Below are 7,222 nucleotides of genomic sequence, written 5' to 3'. Positions count from 1 at the left end.
CCCACGTCAGGCTCCCGGTGCATGGAGCCTGCTTCTCCCTCTGCCTGTGTCTCTGCCTCTCTCTCTCTCTGTGACTATCATAAACAATAAATAAAAATTAAAAAAAAAGATTACTCATAGATATATACAGTGGAATGTTACACAGTCATAAAAGGGTAAGATCTTGCCATTTGCAATAACATGGATGGGCCTAGAGGATATTACACTAAATGCAATAAGTCAGGCTGAGAAAGATAATAGCATATTATTTCATTTATATGTACAATCTAAAAAACAAAACAAATAAATAAACAGATAAACAAAAAGCAGAATCAGACCGACTAATACAGAGAAAAATCTGATAGTTATCAGAGGGAAGGGAATGGGGGAATGGGCAAAATGGGTGAAGAAGAGTGAGAGATACAGGCTTCTAGCTATAAGAACATAGCTATAGGAATAAAATCAAGGCTTAGGGAATACAGTCAATGATATTATAATAGTGCTATGGTGACAGATGATAGCTACACTTGTAATAAGAATAGCACAATGTATAGAGAAGTTGAATCACTATATTGTACACCTGAAACAAATGTAAAATTGTGTGTCAACTATATTCAAATAGAAATAATAAAAATAATAATAAAATAATATGCATAGTAGGATTGTATTTCAATTAGTTTTTTCTGATGTATCCATATAATATACTAAGAAATTCATACTGCTTCCATCCCTAAGTTTTCATTTCTTTTTAACTTTAGAAAAATTACCTTATATAAAGAAATACTTATTTGAAGTTTACAAGTAACTTTAATTTTAAATCGTTTCCTTTTTAGTATTTCTAAAAGATTTTATCTATTTATTTGAGAGAGAGAGCACAGAGGAAGAGGCTGATGCAGTCCATTTACCCAACTGCACATATACACAGAGAGATATTTGGAATCATGTTCAACAACTATCTTCACTGTTCTGGGGTTTTAAAATTTTAGGTAATTTGTAGCTGTTTTTTTTAGGTGATTTATATATATTTTTCTTTATGTATGCAATGTGCATGTATTTTTCTTTTTCTCTTTTATTTTTTTATTTTTTTTAATAAATTAATTTTTATTGGTGTTCAATTTACCAACATACAGAATAACACCCAGTGCTCATCCCGTCAAGTGTCCCCCTCAGTGCCCGTCACCCATTCACCCCCACCCCCCGCCCTCCTCCCCCTCCACCACCCCTAGTTCATTTCCCAGAGTTAGAAGTCTTTATGTTCTGTCTCCCTTTCTGATATTTCTCACACATTTCTTCTCCCTTCCCTTATATTCCCTTTCGCTATTATTCATATTCCCCAAATGAATGAGAACATACACTGTTTGTCCTTCTCCGGTTACTGTGGCCAAGTTCAAAAAGGGTGTTGCCTGAGTTCTTCTCTGGGATTTTGATGGAATCTTGTCTCACATTTAGATCTTTCATCCATTTTGAGTTTATCTTTGTGTATGGTGCAAGAGAGTGGTCCAGTTTCATTCTTCTGCATGTGGATGTCCAATTTTCCCAGCACCATTTATTGAAGAGACTGTCTTTCTTCCAGTGGATCGTCTTTCCTCCTTTATCGTATATTAGTTGAGCATAAAGTTCAGGGTCCACTTCTGGGTTCTCTGTTCTGTTCCATTGATCTATGTGTCTGTTTTTGTGCCAGTACCACACTGTCTTGATGAACACAGCTTTGTAGTACAACCTGAAATCTGGCATTGTGATGCCCCCAGATATGGTTTTCTTTTTTTAAAATTCCCCTGGCTGTTTGGGGTCTTTTCTGATTCCACACAGATCTTAAAATAATTTGTTCTAAGTCTCTGAAGAAAGTCCATGGTATTTTGATAGGGATTGCATTATACGTGTAAATTGCCCTGGGTAACATTGACATTTTCACAATATTAATTCTGCCAATCCATGAGCATGGAATATTTTTCCATCTCTTTGTGTCTTCCTCAATGTCTTTCAGAAGTGTTCTGTAGTTTTTAGGGTATATTTTGAGAACCATTTGAATGGTAAATGGTTCTCCAACCTTTTATTTTAGGTTGTAGGTGTCCTTCTGTCTAAAATGAGTCTCTTGTAGACAGCAAATAGATGGGTCCTGTTTTTTTATCCAGTCTGAAACTCTGCGCCTTTTGATGGGGTCATTAAGCCCATTCACGTTCAGAGTTACTTGAACTTCTTCTTAAAGGGGAGTTTTAAGAGTCCCCCTTAAAATTTCTTGCAGAGCTGGTTTGGAGGTCACATATTCTTTCAGTTCCTGCCTGTCTTGGAAGCTCTTTATCTCTCCTTCCATTTTGAATGAGAGCCTTGCTGGATAAAGTATTCTTGGTTGCATGTTCTTCTCATTTAGGACCCTGAATATATCCTGCCAGCCCTTTCTGGCCTGCCAGGTCTCTGTGGAGAGGTCTGCTGTTACCCTAATATTCCTCCCCATGAAAGTCAGGGACTTCTTGTCTCTTGCTGCTTTAAGGATCTTCTCTTTATCTTTGGAATTTGCAAGCTTCACTATTAGATGTCGAGGTGTTGAATGGTTTTTATTGATTTTAGGGGGGGATCTCTCTATTTCCTGGATCTGAATGCCTGTTTCCCTTCCCAGATTGGGAAAGTTTTCAGCTAGGATTTGTTCAAATACATATTCTGGCCCTCTGTCCCTTTCGGCGCCCTCAGGAACCCCAATTAAACGTAGGTTTTTCTTCCTTAGAGTGTCATTTATTTGCCTTAATCTGTCTTCATGGTCCCTTAATTGATTGTCTCTTTTTTCCTCAGTTTCCCTCTTTGCCATTAACTTGTCTTCTATGTCACTCACTCGTTCTTCCACCTCGTTAACCCTCGTCGTTAGGACTTCTAGTTTGGATTGCATCTCATTCAATTGATTTTTAATTTCTGCCTGATTGGATCTAAATTCTGCAGTCATGAAGTCTCGTGAGGCCTTAATGCTTTTTTCTAGAGCCACCAGTAGCTGTATAATGGTGCTTCTGAATTGACTTTCTGACATTGAAGTGTAATCCAGATTTTGTAACTCTGTGGGAGAGAGGGCTGTTTCTGATTCTTTCTTTTGAAGTGAGGTTTTCCTTCTAGTCATTTTGCTCAGTGCAGAGTGGCCAAAAACAAGTTGTATTGGAACACGGGGGAGTATCACTGGTCCGTCCAGCTGGTCTTCTGGGGGAGGGGCCTGTTGTGCTGATTTTCAGGTGTTAGCACTTGGGGGAGCTGCTCTGCCCCTGCCTGCTGCAGGGCTCAGCGGGGGTTGTTTACCCCGTGGGGCCCCAGGAGGAACAGTCGCAGTTGCTATGGCAACTCTGGAAGCCTGGATTCAGCCTCCGCAGGAACTACGGGCTCGGGGCTCTCGGCTCTCCGTCCGCAGGGCCTGGAGGCTCCGGGGCGGGGCCGCTGATCTGCTCAGCTCGGGGCAGGAGCGTCCTCGCTGTCCTGGGCCCTCCCGGCCTCTGCCTGTCCCGGGGGAGGCCGGATCCTGGGCTGTGTCCCGGCGCCCTGTGCTCCGGGGCCTGCGCTGGTGGATTCGCGCTCCCGCCCCGCAGCCCCCTCCGCGGAGCCGCCGCCCGAGCCCCTCCGAGCTGCTCCGGTCGGTCCCGCCGTGCGCGCTGCAGCCCTTAGGGAGCTCCGCGCACTCTCCCGGGGCGCAGGTGTCTGTTAGTGTCCCCGGGAGCCCGAGGGCATCCCCGCCCTCCTGGGTCCTGCTCCAACTCCCTGCGAGCCCCTTTCCGCCCGCCCGGGAAGGTTGGTGCAGCTCCTGCTCCTCCGGGACGGGGCTCTCCTGTCCTGGGGACTCTCGCCCCGGCCTCAGCCCGGCTCCTCCGGGGCCCCTCCCCCTCGGAGGCCTTTTGTTTCTTTATTTCTTTTTCCCCGTCTTCCTACCTTGATAGAAGCGCGAACTCTTCTCACTGTAGCGTTCCAGCTGGTCTCTCTTTACATCTCAGGCCGAATTCGTAAATTTTCAGGATGGTTTGAAGGTTATCTAGGTAATTTGGTGGGGACAGGTGATTTGGGGACCCTGCTCTTCTGCCATCTTGCCCCTCCCTCTCTTTTTCTCTTTTAAAAAAAATTAAATCCAATTAACATATAATGTATTACTGGTTTCAGAGGTATAGGTCAGTGATTCATCAGTCTTTTATGATAGTCAAACATGTAGGGATCACAAATAGAGAGTATCTCTCTCCATTTCTCCAGGAGAGTTTTTGAACAAACCAGAACTGGAGTATTAGAGTTATTATACAGTTATAGAAATAGTTAAGCCTTCATTAATAAAATATTGATGCTACAGTTAGTGTCATGTTTTTTAAAATATTAATGTGTTTTTCCAGAAACACAAACCTTATATTGTAATTGATATATCGTACAACCTATTACCTATATGAAATGTGTCAAAAAGAAGAAGCTCAAGTACAGCTTTGAAGTCCCAATGCTTACTGATCCATAGTCTCATATAAACTATGAAAGAAAGACAAACAACTGAATTCATTCACAAAACATACAGCATGGTCCTTTCATTGCAGACACCTTCACAATCAATTCAGGCCAATGAGGAAAGGGCCTTCAGTCAATCAGCCAGTTAATCAAAATACACACTGAAGGGTCTATCAAGTGAGGGTTCTGAAAAGAATTTAACTTTGAACACTAAAGTTTGAACACTAAAATACCTGGATTTTAAGAGTTGAGTTTCTTTCAGATAGAAGATGGAGCTCTCTTTATTTTTTCTGTAAAATAGATGGTCCTACTTAATTCAAAATGGGGCAAAACAATCAATCAGCTTTCTGAGAAGCAATTCATCCTAAATGTTTATAAATAACCAAGTTTAAAAGGGAGATAGTGCAATAACAGTGTTCATTTTGTTCCTTTAAAATGTCAGCAGAAATGTGTTACATATAGAAAGATGAGAACTTTAAATGAATCCAAACCACTACAACTGATTATACATCAAGGAAGAAATAAAATGAGGTAAAATTATACTAGCTAACTTGACTTCTCTTCTTGCCACTTATCCTAAATTCTGGGAGCAAAATTTGTGCTTTTATCTGAAGTCTCAAACTTTTGTGTCTCTTTCCAAAAGAAATCTCCAAAGTTTGACTACACACTCTATAGTCAGGGAGAAGAAAAAAAAAATCATCTTCAACCTCATCACTTCTTATAAGCTAACATCACATTATAAATTTTTCGGATAACAAACGTTTTGCTTGCAAGTCAAAAAGACCACAGACATTTATAAATATCTGTTCAAATAAGCTCTAGACTCCATCACACCTCACTTATGATAGGGACAATATACATTCCTAAAATTAACTAAATGATTGTCCCAAACCAGGGGATACTTAGAAGTAAGGTAAAGAGCATATAAAATTTTTAAAGATAATTAATGTGGAAAGTGAAATACATTCATCATTAAGCACTTTTATTCTACTTTTAAAAAATGTTTGAATAATTTAATTTCTGTAGCTTAACTGCATTAACTGTATGATGGATTTCAATCTGATTTTTGCAAAACTAGCCTCAAGAATTAACAAAAGAGCTCTTTTTCATGGCACCCTGGAGGCTGTAGGCTGCTTTAGGATGAAGCTGAACATCTCTTTCCCAGGTCCTGACTGCCGGAAACCCTTTGAAGTGGTTGATGAACACAAACTTTGTACCTTTTATGAGAAGTATATGGCCATGGAAGTTGCTGCTGATGCTCTGGGTAAAGAACGGAAGGGTTATGTGGTCTGAATCAGTGATGACAACAACAAGCAAGGCTTCCCCATGAAGCAGGGTTGTGACTGCCTGCTGCTGAGTAAGGAGCATTCCTGCTACAGACCAAGGATGACTGGAGAAAGAAAGCACAAATCTGTTTAGTGTTGAATTGTGGATGCTAATCTCAATGTTCTCAACTTGATCATTGTAAAAAAAAAAAAAAGGAGGGGGCAAAAAGGATATTCCTAGATCCACCAATACTACTGTGCTTTATCACCTGAGGCCCAAAAGAGCTAACAGAATTCATAAATATTTCAGTCTCTCTAAAGAAGACGATGTTCACCAGAATGTTGTGAGAAAGCCCCTCAACAAAGAAGAAATCTAGAACCAAAGCACCCAAAAATCAGCGTCTTGTCACTCCATGTGCCCTCCAGCACAAACACTGGTATACTGCTCTGAAAAAACAGGGTACTAAGAAAAATAAGGAAGAGGCTGCAGAATATATTAAACTTTTGGCTAAGAGAATGTAGGAGGCCAAAGAAAAGTTCCAAGAACAGATTACCAAGAGGTGGAAACTGTCCTCTCTGAGAGCTTTTACCTCAGAGTCCAATCAAAAATGAGATTTTGTAAGAGTAACAATTAAATAAGATTATACAGCAAAAGGAAAAAGAGTTAAGAAAAAAGGGAAAAGGAAGTGAAGCTTTTGCTGTGTGTGAGTAAATCCTTAAACCCCACATTCTTCAGGAGGAAAATAAGAGTAGAGTTATATTTCTAAATCCATGATCCCCATCAAAGCCCAGTCTACCACCACTGCACTTCGTGGGACTCCAACCACTTCAACTCATGGAAAAAGGTATTATCATCCTTTCCTTGCACGTTGTTTTATAAAAAGCATCTCTATCCTCCTAATGGAAGGCATGGACAATAAGCATTGAACAATGATCTTTTGCCCCTAAAAACCACTGTGTCTTCTTCAGTCTAATGTCACATTTAGCGGACATTACCCCTGGTATTCCTTGAACATGAGGGTATACACACGGCATCAATGACTGCCTTCTCTCACTGTTAAAAAGTCAGCCAAGAGCAATGTGTGCTAGAAATGAGCAAGTACAGAGAAACTTGTCTTTCTTCCATTTATTTTGGTAGGCACTCCCTGCACATAATTTCCAATAGAGTACACTCTTATTAACCCAGGTCACAGGACCAGATGGAAAAGTTGGTAAGCTCCTTCCTTCTCCTGGAAATTTGCAAACCATAGTTCCTCCCCTAGTGCTCTCAAAGTCTTTGAGATTGCTTGAAGCCACTGATGTGTTTGTAGACCAAACCTAGAAAGAGATAAAAAACCAAGAGTCGTTGTCTTTAAAGGAGCTACTCTCAGAGAGACTGTGAAAGAGGTCGGGTATACCTATCTGCAAAGACAGAGGCACAGACAAAGGCTATACCAACTTCTCCTTTGATTTTTGCACTAAATACCTAACATGCATATATTTTGATTCATTCACTCATGTGGGTCTACTCCCATTGATTTTTATTTTTGTGACCT

At 40.7% G+C, this 7,222-nt stretch overlaps 1 pseudogene; it reads left to right on the top strand.

Moving 5' to 3' along the window:
* Nucleotides 1-5,562: 5,562 nt before the first annotated feature.
* Nucleotides 5,563-6,299, top strand: LOC129509955 (40S ribosomal protein S6-like; annotated as a pseudogene).
* Nucleotides 6,300-7,222: the final 923 nt, after the last annotated feature.

This window comes from Nyctereutes procyonoides, unplaced genomic scaffold, assembly GCF_905146905.1.
Source record: "Nyctereutes procyonoides isolate TBG_1078 unplaced genomic scaffold, NYPRO_anot_genome, whole genome shotgun sequence".
NCBI classification, from domain to species: Eukaryota; Metazoa; Chordata; class Mammalia; order Carnivora; family Canidae; genus Nyctereutes; species Nyctereutes procyonoides.
The sequence above is the reverse complement of the archived record's forward strand: the minus strand, read 5'-3'. Positions and strand labels throughout refer to the sequence as shown.